This window comes from Podarcis vaucheri (assembly GCF_965113315.1).
Source record: "Podarcis vaucheri genome assembly, chromosome: 1".
Taxonomy (NCBI): Eukaryota; Metazoa; Chordata; class Lepidosauria; order Squamata; family Lacertidae; genus Podarcis; species Podarcis vaucheri.
In genome coordinates, this window is record NC_138759.1 from 94,552,892 (window position 1) to 94,566,928 (window position 14,037).

A 14,037-nucleotide genomic window follows, 5' to 3' on the forward strand; every position below is an offset into this window, starting at 1 on the left:
TGCTGTAAAGCACAGTTGTTGTTCAGGTGATCTACAGCTAAAAGGGGAAGTGTGTGTGTGTGGGGTCATCCTTCCCACCTGGACATTTAGCAAAGTTATGTGTTTAAGTGCCGCTGACATCAAGAACATCAGAGCCCTGCTGGATCAGGGCTCAAGCCCATGAGCCCAGAGTCCTGTTCTTACAGTAGCCAGCCAGATGCCTACAGTAAGCCTGCAAGCAGGACCTGAGGACAACAGCATCATCCCCATGCGTGATTCCCAGCAAATAGATTTGGAAGCACCCTACCGCCCAACAGTGGCGCTGCAACATTCCCATCATGGTTCCTTGAATATATTCAATTAAACTCAATGGGAATAATGCTTAATTTTAGTTTGATTGTTCTCTCTCTCTCTCTCTCTCTCTCTCTGTGTGTGTGTGTGTGTTGCTTTGCCAGACTTATTAAATCATATGTGATTTTCTCCTGGCCTTCGCTCTGTTAGTGAAACACTAACTCTCAAAACAGTGTGCTTTTGTGCTGCCAAGGGAGACTGTGGGAGGAGACCTCACAGGAGTTCCCACTCCGCTTTTCATTCTCAATGCACTTCCTGCTTTTTCTCTGGCCCAATTATTGCTTCTGTGTATTTGGCACTCATTAATCTGCTGGAGCCCCTGCTATGTAATCAGTGAATGATGATAGGGTGATTTGCCTTGTGTGGTAGTAAGCTTGTTAACCATAACATAAATCTAAGCAATGGTTCCATGCCAAACAGGTTCTTTTATTAGACTCCACATGAACTTTCCTATTAGCCAGACAATTAGCTGTCTGTAAAATGAATGGTGTTTCTCCCCCCACCCTTCTTTTCTCTATAGAACCTGTCCTTACCACTTAGTACTATCTTCATTTTTCCTTTCTGTTGTTCTTAGGCTAATGTAGTTGTGAGTAGAGATGGACAGATCACTATTTCCAGTCTGGGACAGTTTCACACGTGTTCATTCCTATGTCCGTAAGTCCATTCAGACATGTTTCCACACTATATTTCCATTTTTAAACCACATGAAAACCCTAACCCTAACCTAAAATGCACATTTAAAAATGTATTTTGGTACTTTTCCCAAGTGAGAACTGCAACACAAAAAATCAGAGAAAGCTGTTCTGATCCATATATTAGTTTGGGAAGTGCTGTTAGGATTGTTTGATTTAAAATGGGGACAGAACAAAATGCACAATGGTCCCTACTTGTGGTATTTAAGTTTCAAGGGAGTTTCACTTCTGTGGTATAGCAGCAACAAATCCTTCTCTTTTTGGCTTGATGATATTGGCACTTAGGAGCCATAAAGTAGGACTGACAGCTGGCCAACATTTCACTGGCTGAGTGAGCATTTAATCCTCCTTGCCAGTTGCCAGAATGGAAGGCAGAAAATAACTAATGGTTGAATCGAGGTGTGTTCACCTACAAATGGACTGGTTCCTTCCATTTGCACAAATGACTGAGATACAGTGAAGGCCCTACCACAAGAGGGATGGAGGTAATTTGCCCCAGTATTATCTGGGGGTTTTTTATTTGTTGGTTTCTTTATTAAATTTCTATTCTGCACTTCCTCCCAAAAGAGTCCCCATGTCACCTCCCACATGGAGGGTCCCCCAGTCACCCACAGCAGCTTTCCTGGGGGTTTACAAACAGGAGGAATCTGCACAATTCACCTTCCTCCCCTTCAGCATGTGGGGAGCTTCCCATGAGCACAACTCTGTTCATGGTTAGTCTGGATTAAACTGAATAAGCCCAGTGGTTTCATTGTAGTCCCTTCCTTCCTCATTTCTTCCCTTCCTTGAAACAAATATGACACTCTTGTAGGAAATATTCTGCATATACATGAAGACATACTCCTTAAAATGAATTTCTTTGGGCAGGGTGTGGGGGAAGCTTCCTACAAATCTGACAGAAGACAAAAGGCACATAGTCCTTTAAAGAAAAAAAAGTTCCCTTTAGGAAAAACTTGTGCATGTGTTGAGAGGCAGTCAGATGGAAGTACCAGGAGATAGATAGATTATAGGTAGGTAGGTAGGTAGTTCTGTATGTATGTATTTAAGGAGCAAGCACTGGAAATTTTTTATATGAAAGGATACAAATACAGTGGTACCTCAGGTTAAGTACTTAATTCGTTCTGGAGGTCCGTTCTTAACCTGAAACTGTTCTTAATCTGAAGCACCACTTTAGCTAATGGGGCCTCCCGCTGCTGCTGCGCCACCGGAGCACGATTTCTGTTCTCATCCTGAAGCAAAGTTCTTAACCTGAGGTACTATTTCTGGGTTAGCGGAGTCTGTAACCTGAAGCATCTGTAACCTGAAGCGTATGTAACCCGAGGTACCACTGTACTAATTTGTATTTAATTTCTTTTTAAAGTTACTTCCCAAGTTTTTAATAAAGAGTAGAGCAGATTAAACTTTGTAAGCCAAACTCTCTTCACTTAGGTTCCCCCCCCCTCCACCACCCCAAACTTGGTGGATTTCACATCGGATTTTGGCCTAGCCTTTCCTAATTAAACAGCTAAGGAGTTCAAGTTGATGCACAGTGGTTTGTAGTGCCTAAAGCTTTTGCAGGCCATTAGAGTTTAATTGTTCATCTCGTTTAAAATCATCTCAACTCAAAAGACATCTTGGCTGAGAATGAAATGGGTCATGAAACTATAAATAGGAGGTAAATTATATTTGCACGTTAACTGAAACGGGGGAAGGAAGGGAGATCTTCCAAGGCCAATAGACTCTATTACAATATCCCAATGGGAAAATTGGATTCCACAATTTTCATGTCATTGTGGAGTAACCAGTTGAAAAGAATTACTTATCTAAAGCACAGTGAGCAATTGTCCTAGACATGCACTAAAGCCTGTGATTCGGAGCAATCCCAAGAGATGAAGTCACCATTGGCAAGTTCCAATTTTTTTTTTTAATAAATGTCTGCAGTTCTCAGCAATTAATACAAATATAGACACAGCCAATGGCACTGGAATCCACAGACGATGTGTCTGTTTATTGTAGACGAAAAGAGGGGTTGGTGGAGGTGGGAAAAAGCTACAATCGATGTTTCAGTTTAGGACTAATTGTACTTTTGTTCTTCCTGTGCTGATCAAAGCCAAAGTCCTTCCTATTTCAAATGTAAACACTGTTGGTGAGCTGATTTCTTAAAAGCAGAGATCAGGGCAACTATTATATTTCAAAGGCTAGTTTAAAACAAAAGACCTGGCCTGGATACCGGAGCTGTGTTTGTTCAAGAGAATAAAATGTGCATTTTGAAAGGACATTGAGTTCACTGTACATACATCTAAGCTTTGACATAATTTTCACACTTTGATTTTTCCCCCCATTTAATTTCCCTCTGACCTTTCTTTCTTTGCACCTATATGCCTGCCAACTGAGAAAAACGCTCCATGCAACTGATGATGGGTACTTCAATGCAGGAAATCTTCTGCTGTAACAAATGTATTAATCTTTTGAGGTAGCATAAAAATCCTTGTTCTTTTCATGATGGCCTGCCCAATTTGAGGCAGAGTTTCTGCTCTGCATCTGATTTTCCTCCCAAGGCACCCCTAAGCATCTGGTGAACTTGTCAGAATAGAATCTGGTCTAGAAAAGCAGGCTGGCTTTCTTAAACTCAATCCCACAACCAACAACCCACCTGCTTCTCTGCTCAGAAAATAGGGGGTAGTAGTGAGTGGGAATGGAGTAGTAAAGGATTTGGTTAGAAGTGGTGCATAAGCATAGGAAAAGGACCGACCTTACCCACCACTTCATGATTGATGGGCCCTTAGCTAGTATATGGTATACAGTGGTGCCTCGCAAGACGAAAAGAATCCGTTCCGCGATTCTTGTCGTCTAGCGGTTTTTTCGTCTTGCGAAGCAAGCCCATTGATTAGCGCTACAGCGGGCTAGCGGCTTTCCGTGATCAGCTGTTAAGCGGGTTTTTCAGCGGAACAGCTGATAGGTGGCTTAGGAAAAGGAGGGGAGCGAAAAAAACCCGCGGGGACGCGCAAGATTTTTTCGTCTTGCGAAGCAACCCCATAGGGAAATTCGTTTTGCGAAGCGCCTCCAAAATGGAAAACCCTTTCGTCTAGCGGGTTTTCCGTCTTGCGAGGCGTTCGTCTTGCGGGGCACCACTGTACATAGATGTATGCACATGTACATCCATGCATGAATTTATATAGATAACATCTTAATGGTTTTGCACAACTGTAAAGACAGCATAGCTTTCTCTTCTCAGTACGATATGCAAAGTAGTCTGCCAAACCATGGCTGATTTTACAAGTTTCGACCTTAGTAGCATTTCCAAATAAAAAAATTCATCTTGTGACTTGGTTCTCCATGAAATATATATTTCATTACCTATATGTAGGTTACTGGCATTCATCTTAATATTCCTTAGAACCAGATCAATGGAAGAGAAAGAAGCCATTATGTGTGCACGTATTTATTAAAATAACATAAGAAACTTTCCAATATGAGTTTTTACATTTCAGTAGCACATAGAGTAATAATTGTGTGTCGCCTTTTAATAACGCAAGGGACAGATACCTGTAAGGAACTAGAAAATATCTATACCAAGCTCCGAGGCATTATGTAAATGTTTCTGAAATATTTTTAAGTCATGCAAGCCTTTTAACTCTCTCTTAGAAGTTGGGTTTTAAAAGCGCAGGGATTTTGTAGATGCCCAGGACAACCTACCTTGGGACAGGTTTTCTGTAATCAAACATCCCAATAGATTAGCTCATACCAAAAAAGTTTGTTTCTGCTATATAGGCCACAACAAGCCCTACAATCAGGAGGGTGCAGCAGCTGATTTTAGGTGTCATGAAAGGACAGCCAATTGTTATTTACTTTATTATTATTATTTTACTACCCAGAAGGGGGAGGCACTTGTGGGTTTTGCTGCCACCTTACACAACTGTATTTTCCCACAACACAAACATGGGTGAACATGAAATGTTCAAAGATTTGTTCTGGGATAAATAATATCCAAGCTATGAGAAAATTGGCTGGTACAGTATAATGCTGGCTCTTCTTCCACCAGGTAGTGGCATACATAGGCATTATTTCACAGGGGGTAGAGTTACATAACCCATGTATTCATATTTTGCTTCTTTCAGCATAGACTACCAAGAACCATATCAGGTAGATTAGACTAATGAAGATGGATTGATCCAGCATCATATGGTGAGCTTCTTGCCTGGACAAATATTTTAATGGGGTCTCTGGGGTCAAGGTCCAGCACTCTGGCCACTAGATCACATTGGTTCATGAGGGTAAACCACTAAATAAACAACGTTCCATAATGTGCTTACTGAATTTACATGGGATAAAATTATCCCTGATCATTTGAGCTGGAATAATTTAATCACATATAAACGATTTCTCAATGGCAGTTGCTGCTCATTCATGACTGCCCACTCTAAAGGGCTGAGCTACATGGTACCACGCCAAGGGTGTGTTTTGAGATCTGCGTCTGCTGAGGTAATTTGGAAATTGGAAGGAAAACCCTTCTCCATGCCCACTTATTCTCCACTGAAAACACTTGCTCCACAAACAAGGTAAATTCACAATTTGAATTATTAATTCAGAGCTAGGGTGTGGAGGGGAAAGCTTTAAAAACAACTGTGGAAAAGTATTTGCATGGGAGAATTGGTAGGCAGGAGACGGACTATGTGTTTCTCCTCTACAAGTGTTCTCTGCATTTGTGTTATGAGCAAAACATAGGGCAGGGAACTAACTACATGTTTCTCTTGAAAATTCTACCTCCGTCAGTGAATATTGAAATTTTGGGTGTTCTAATTTTGTGATGCACTAAGAGGCCCAAAATACTAGAACCTACAGATCAGCTCTATCATTAGAGGGATTCAGCCTGTCTATCATAAACTGTTCAGAGATGTCACAGATGGAAATAAATTACCCTCTGTTGCTTAGGATTATAGACCTCTGTTTGCAAATAAACCAGACTATCATTACACTTTCTCTTGCTTTTCTTCAATTTAACTGTGTACATATTTGGTATGTGGGATGTGGTGCCTTTATACATTTGCTGCTAAATGATCTGTAATAGCTAATCAGATCATCATGCAGAATTGCACATGTTAATGAAGTTGGGGCTCTCACTCGAATGCCTATTACAGTAAAGCTTAATTTATCCATACAATTCTAGTTCAATGTCATATGTATTGGATATACTGGTACCTCACAATTTTCTGTGTGCCCTCTCTGCTTCTTCTCTTTATGTGCACACTCATAATGGAACTCAAGAACATATTTCTACTTTGCTCTCTCTCATCCATCAAATCCCTCCTCAAAACCCACTTCAGCACACTTTAAATATGTGTAACACAACTCACTCACCTTTTATTCCCCCTGCTTCTTCATTTTTCTCACTGCCTGGATTGTAAGCTCCTTGTGAGCAGGGACGTTTCACTAGTGCCAGTTTAACTTTGTACAGTACTGTGTACTCTGATTATGTTATATAAATAATAACCATACCGGGCTGTAGGTAGAAATTTCACACCAGGAAATGGCTTGTAGCTGCAACTCCTGTGCCTTATTAGAAAGAAATTTATTCTGCCTTTGCCCAGTTCATTGAGTCATATTTGATTGGCTGAAACACCATATAGTAGCAGCCAAGGGCTTTGGAAGATTTCATGCCAATAAGGGGCACCTTCTCTGTTTTCCAGTCCACATGTGATAACCCCCATTGCTGCAAGCATACCTATGACTGACTATATGCCCTCTCAATCCCTGCCCATTGTGACTTATCAAATCTAGCTAGCAGAGCCTGGATGCTTTGGTGTAGTGGGTGGTTAATTCATCTTTGTGCCAGTGATGTAGTTCCCCCTCGTCTTTTAAAGAGCCACTGGCATAGTGCTAGTCTGTGACAGCTACCGACAACTTACAAATACCCCATTTTGCAGTGCGTTGATCGAGAGGGTGGTGACATGGCAATTGCCGACATTTTTGGAAGATGCCAACTTTTATTTGGGGAATGATTTTGGAGGCAAGCTTGGTAAAAGTAAAGCAGAGAGGAGCACAGCTGAACAACTGTAAAAAGGGGGAGGACACAAAAAGGGCAAGGGTCTGCAAAACATTATTTTGTCTCAAACAGAGCAGCTTGCCTATGCCTTTTTATGACGGGGTGTGCAAGATACACTGTTTGCACAAAACCTTGAATTCCGCTTTGTTGGCAGAGTTAAAGGTAGTCAAGGACCCTTATAGCAAAGTGTCTGTGTACGTCTACTCAGTTTTCATTTTTCTCCTAGGTTTGTTTAATTTGCTTGCCTCTTTCTGATGGAAAAATAAATAAATATGAATTATATTTCTGAATTATTAATTATATGCAGCCTTTAGAAGACAAGCCATCACCCACCAACTCAGACTTTTCCCCCTTTTCTTTCGGAAACAGCACAGGCTTCAGACTAGTTATTTGCTATACAGAAGAAAAGGGTAAAGATATCAGTAAACTGCTAAAATTGCAAAATGCACCTATTAGAATGCTTGGGCAATGCAGTTTTAGCTTGACTCATCCAACACTAAATTCATGGAAGAACTTATCTTTTTACCTTACTGTTTTTCACAAGGATGAAACTGGAATATTGACTCCACATTTTTAATATACCTGTATATACTTGGATGTTGTGCATTTATTTTGTTTGCTTTTTTGTAGAAGAAAAATAAAAATGAAAGAATGAGTGATTTTATATAGCAAAAACTTATATAAAAACTATAATATGAGAGGAGTAGCGTGGGTATGGGCATATATGGTGGCAAATGGGAAAGCGCTTGAGTTTGTGGAGAGGTCATAAGATATGCAAGGAGATAAAAGTCCAATATCCTGGTCACCAGACACCTTAGCAAGTTCTGATGAATTTTCATGAGGGGTAGAAACCCTTTTAAAAAATACAGTTGAGCAATTTTCTTCTATCCTTGGATTCCTAAGCTATTTCCCCCTTCCTGCTTGTGCATTGCTTGCTGCAGGTATTATTTTTACTGGCCTTAGGGACATGAAGCTGTTTGACTATAAATTGTTTATGGGGCAATCTTATTTACAATGAATGCTTTTCTCATTTACTTTAATTGTTTAAATGAAATCTAATTAAGTTTGGTGGAGAAGAATGATACATGAAACAATCAGGTTGGAATGAGTTTTTCTCTCTCCAGAAATATCTGAATGTAAACAAAATCTGACAATGTGTTCCATTACAGTAGCAGGAAATCTAAAGGGACTGTATGAGCTAGGAGTGTATTAATGTGGTTTTCGGATTCAATTTCATTCCCAGAGAAGGAAGAAAGCAAGTGGTGGGTGGAAAGACCCGAAGAGAGACCTCTGTGATTGGATCGGCCCCGTTACATGATCACCAAAAGAAAACAGACCTGCTTTATTTGCGTAACAGCCAAAGTGCCTGTGACCCTGAAAATGAAACGATACTAATAATATATCACCCTAACGGGAGCTTGTTGCTTTGCAAGCTAAGAGAGATGCACTGTGAGGAAAGACGGCCTTTGCCATGCACAAGGATGCAGAGCCTCACTGCGGTAAGAGTCTTTCCATAAAATGCAGCTACTCCTTCTACAAGCAGAGATGGGTTTCCTCTCTGAATTGTGTGGTGCAGTTAGGGCAGGAATATAGGGCCTAGGGCCACCACCCAGTGGGATGATCAGAGGGTGGGCGTAGTGCAATTTGAATATAATACATGCTGGTTTGTTTATTTATTTATTTACACACAACTGTATATGCCACGTAGCTATAATCCCATTGCCATCTGAAGAGCCCACCCGCTTCCCTGTGAGACTACTAAGTCCAGAGGGTAAAATTACATACCCTCCAGCACTTCTTCGATGAAAATAGAAACGTCCCATTCCATAATGATAATCTTACAATTTATACTCCACACATCTTACTGGGTTGCCCCAGCCACTCTGGGCAGCTTCCAACACATATAAAAACATAATAAAACATTAAACATTTTTTAAAAACCTTGCCTATATAGGATTGCCTTAGACAACTTAGGGGTCAGATAACTCCATAGCCTTCAACATTTCTCCAATGAAAAAAGGGATATCCTAAGGAAAAGGGGGACATTTCAGGTTCAAAATGGAAACGGACAGATTCTCTAAATCAGAGGCATCCCTGGAAAATAGGGACACTGGGGGGGGGGGTCTGAAATTACCCAAGTGCACCACTGTCCAGATTTATTTGTGAAAATGGCGGGTCTAGTAAGTCTTCTTTCTCTCCTCATTTTATTCAGATAGTAACTCAGCTTGTGCACTGCATCCTCCTCTTCCTTGCAATGTTTTCTAGCTCCATTCCTATTCAACCCCCAAGCCCTTAAGAGGACAAAATAGTCTGTGTGGGAAGAAGGTTGCTTCACACACTCTGTACCCCATCCCAAGGCTGACCACCACAAGGGCCTTTAAGGTACAGTTCTCTCACCTCTTCAACCAGCTTCGCGGACAAAGATTTGATTTTAGTTCCAGATCCCCACCCTCCACCATGAATAGTCTGGTCTGGAAGATAACGTATGGTCTAAAGTCATATGAAGCAGCAGTTGTGGGTCTGGTCAGTGCCTGGGTAGGAGGTCGCCTGGGAACACTGTGCTGGCTGCCCCGAGTTGCATCATAAAAAGGGAGGGATATAAGTGCAGCAAATAAATTATAAATGTATAAGAAGTCAGGAAACACCTCGTCCTTCCCTAGACCCTCACTTCCCATTTCCTTTTCCAGATCCTACATACTAAACACTGGTTCCTAGCCAAGTAACCAATCTGCACCCACCTTAGCAGAATATTATTCGTTTCTTTACTTAGACCGTTTTAGACTACTTCATATATTACATTATCTCTAAGTGGTGCATGGAAAACTAAGGTCACATCAGACAACAAGAAATTAAGAATTTTTTACAAAAATGAACAGTTACATGGGGGGAAATATTGCATTAGTACATCATTACTAATGCATATAAATCAATATCAGTTCCAACTCTCCCACAAAATTTAACAAGGAATAATGATTCTACAAAACAGCTGATATCACCCTAGTCTTTTACTTTAGGCTTGCTTTTTATGAGCAGGCCCACAGGTGCATGAAACAACCTCAGGCTGCCCACAGCTGTGTCCCATTCAGCAATCATCTGCCGTCTTCACACAGGTACAGCAGACTTGGTGAGCTTCCGGGGGGGGGGTCGTCCATGTGGGTGAGAAAATGGCACCCCTTCACTCACTGTCCTTTTCGCCAGCCTCTGCTCACTTCTCCTCCAGCTGCATTCATGAATACTGCATTCATGTCTATCCCAGATTTCCTTGAACCTTGCTATCTCATCTCTCTTTTGGTCCAGGGACTCTTTGGCAGCCAGCCATGTCCCCCCACTCCCCCCCCCGAAACCTGCAAATTGGTTGATTGGCTTGTTGTTTATGAGAGAATTTTCCCCTTCAACAGTCTGGACTCATTATTTGCATTTTTAAAGGTCACATTTGCATGATGCATGCCCTGCCCTTGGGGTGTATGTGAGTTCTTCTGACTTGGAAATTTGCGGGTAGATTGATTGCTGCAGTCAAAAGGACTCAGGAGTCAGGATATTGTTCTATAACATCCAAGTCAATTTCAGCTATCAACAAACATGTGCCAACACAGCAGCTGGCAGCTGCCTTTCCGAATGCCTGGACTGTGGACTGGAAACTACAATAGGCAGCAAATACGTACATAAATGTATAACATTCTTCATTTAAATTATGAGTAGGAGGCCATTTTTAGGGGTGAGGAAACTCACCTTGAAATGCATTTGTGTATTTTGAGATGGGTCAATTTGCCCTATGGGCCCCATATTTTTCAGTTTTAGCAGCTTCACTAGCAAGACTTGATCCCTCTTTTTCCAGATTCAGGAAGTTATATGTGATTATCCCTTAAGTGACTGTTCCTTTGAAATGGGTCTGTTTTCTGCAGCCTTCTGCAACCCACTGAAATCTCTTTTTTTTAATGATATTTATTAAAAGTTTAACAATTACAAAAAAGCGGAAAAAGAGACAATAAAGAGTTACAATACATTAAAAAAAGAATAAAAAAGGAATTCAACAATACAAGTCAATAAAAAGAAAAAAGGGAAAAAACAAAACACACAATACATCAAAACCAAAAACAAAAGCAGACAAAAAAATTAAAAACCAAATCCAATATTCCCAAATCTTTATCTTTCATTAACTTGTTTCATCGACCTCCTCATGCCTCCCTTTTTTGTATTCTAGTTATTAATTATCTCAGCAAATCCTTTCCATCTTTCACTATATTCTGTCATTAAATTACCTTAATTTATTTTAACCTTATCTTACCATAAAAAGCCCTAAAGCTTAAAACTTAAAACTTATTTATACATAATTCCTTAAAGCATTTCTACTAAAGCCAAATGGTTTCATTCCAACATTTTTTCTAACACTCATTAATTTTACAAAAATTCTCTAAATGAATTTTTAAACTTTCTTCTAATCTTCATCCATCGTCTCTTCTTCCTGGTCTCGGGTTTTGTCAGTCCTTTCTATCCCTTCCATCTAGTCCATCAACCTGGTGACCTTCTATCCGAGGCTCTTAGGTCTTTTCCATGTCCCTTCTGCAGGTCTTCTTCATATTTATACCTGCACTTTACTTTGTCTTCTGCTGATCTTATTTTTAATTTCCTTCCTTTCTCACTGAGGGGTATCCGTCTTTTTAAAAGCAGATCCAGCAACAAAATTCCTTTCGTTTTTCAGATATTTTGTTCCTTTTAAGTGCAAAAGGAAACATTGGAATCAATATGTTTCTCTTTTTTTAACTATCTGTCAAAAAACGTTTTATTCACATTCAATGAACTTCCCCAAAGCGTCTGTCTCTGACACCCCGTTCCCAGGTTCAAGACAGTGGAAATTTTTCTTTACTCTCTCTCCTGCAGGTTTAAACTGTCTAAGATTTCCCCCCTCTTCTCCTGCTTCCAAGGGGGGTTTGGTAGTTTTAACTGATGGAAATTTAGTCCTTTACAAATGACTCTCCAGACTTTAGCTTGCAATGTCTTTGCTTCAATCTATTTACAAAAGCGGAAGGCGGACTTTCTGTTTAGACCTTCCCGCTTCGGTGCCAAATTAAGATGTTTCATAATCCAATTTTCCGTTCTACTCACGGGTAGTTGTTTAAAGTCCAATTGTCCACAGGAAAAAGTCAGTGCTCTCCGGCAAAAGCAATGCGGCTTCACTCCGTGAAAAGAGCAGTCGATTCGAAGCACCACACCGCTCACCCCATGTTGCTCTGGATCCCCGAAACTGGGTTTCCCTGCGAGTAGGGGAGGCGCAAAAGGTGCAGGCCGAATCCCACATCCACAGGCTTCCCCCGCCTGTGGTTTTTAGTGGGTCTCCGCCTCGCCGTGGCGGTCCAGACCCTAGTTTCACGAAGCGGATTCCTCCCGGTCAGAGGAAATCCATCATTGCCGGAGGCGCTAACCCGGAAGTCTCCTGCAACCCACTGAAATCTTTATTAAGAAATGCAGGTAATGATTGAAAGCATTGGGGGGGGTGTTTTGAACCTAAATCTGCAAGTTCTAGAACCCTAAGTATCTACAGTACTTAATGACATCGGTCATAAGCTCCCTTAATATTCTCTGTTGAGCACTTACCGTATTTTTTGCACCATAACACTCACTTTTTTCCTCCTAGAAAGTAAGGGGAAATGTCTGTGCGTGTTATGGAGCGAATGCCTGCGGGTGGTGGTGGTGGGATCTGCTGCAGTTGTGAGCAGAGGATCCATGGTTCCCCTTTCTTCCCTCCTCCGTAGTTACAAAGCATGGATCCACATGGATCCTCAGGATTTTTGCATTGGGCTACTCCAAACTCACCGTCAGATCACATGTCTGTGGCCACAGCATGAACCACAAAAATCATATATCCACTATTTCGTTTAGAATATTTTTTTCTTGTTTTCCTCCTCTAAAAACTATGTGCGTGTTATGGTCTGGTGCGTGTTATAGAGCGAAAAATACGGTAAATGTGAAAAGAAAAATGGTAGCAGGTTTGTTGGACCACTGCTTGTCCCCTGTCATTGGGAAGAATCGAAATATCCTTATTTTTCTGCTGATACACTAAAGAACCAAGTGTTTACAATAAGAGTCAGTGTGGTGCAGTAGTTAATTCAAATTCCCACTTTGCCTTGAATCTGACCTGGTGACCTGCCTTGGTGGTGAGGTGCTGACCCTGCATGCTGTCTGAATCTCCTTAGAGGAAGAACAGGATAAAACTGTAGTAATAAAAATGTCATTCTAACCAACCCCTGTTCAGTTGCTATCCAGTGACTCTTCCTGTCATCTCCACTTTTCCAGGGAGTGACAACTCCTTAACAGAGAACAAATTCACACAATTGAAAGGGTCATTGGATGTTCTCAGGTCCTACCTGGTGCTTTGATGTGGAGAATATTATTCCTAAACACGATAACAAGGATTACTGTCTTTTTAAAATGATTGGCTCTAAGGAATAGTCCATTTAAAATCATCTGGGACTGAGCGTTTAAAAACCTGCCAGCCAGCAATTCTAATAGTAACAAGGCTGACAGTCCTGAAAAGAAATCACAATGGAAATAAATTGGAAATTGTGAGTGGAAATAATGGGTAGACAGTGGTCTTTAATTATTTGAAAACCAATGAGGATATATGGTGTCTTTTTGCAGTATGTCATTCAGTAACTATGTTGCTCCTATGTGTTTACAGTGCAGACATCTTTCTTCATCGCTTCATAGTATTTGCACTTAGCATAGGAGCCAACTCCTAGGGGCCGAGGTCCCTCCGCCCCCTCCCCAATAAAATATTTGAGGGGTCTGGGATCCTCAAAGTTGATGGGCACTGCCATTCAAATGGTATGCTTGTGATCAATAATGCAGGGCAGGGCTAACCTAGCCCCACCCAATATTTTATTGAAGTTGGCACCCCTGGTTGGTTCTTGGGCAATTGTGATTCATCTGCAGGTTGCTCATATTGTGATTATTGTCTTGCATGTCATTATTAAGTAGTAAAATAAAATTACAGGT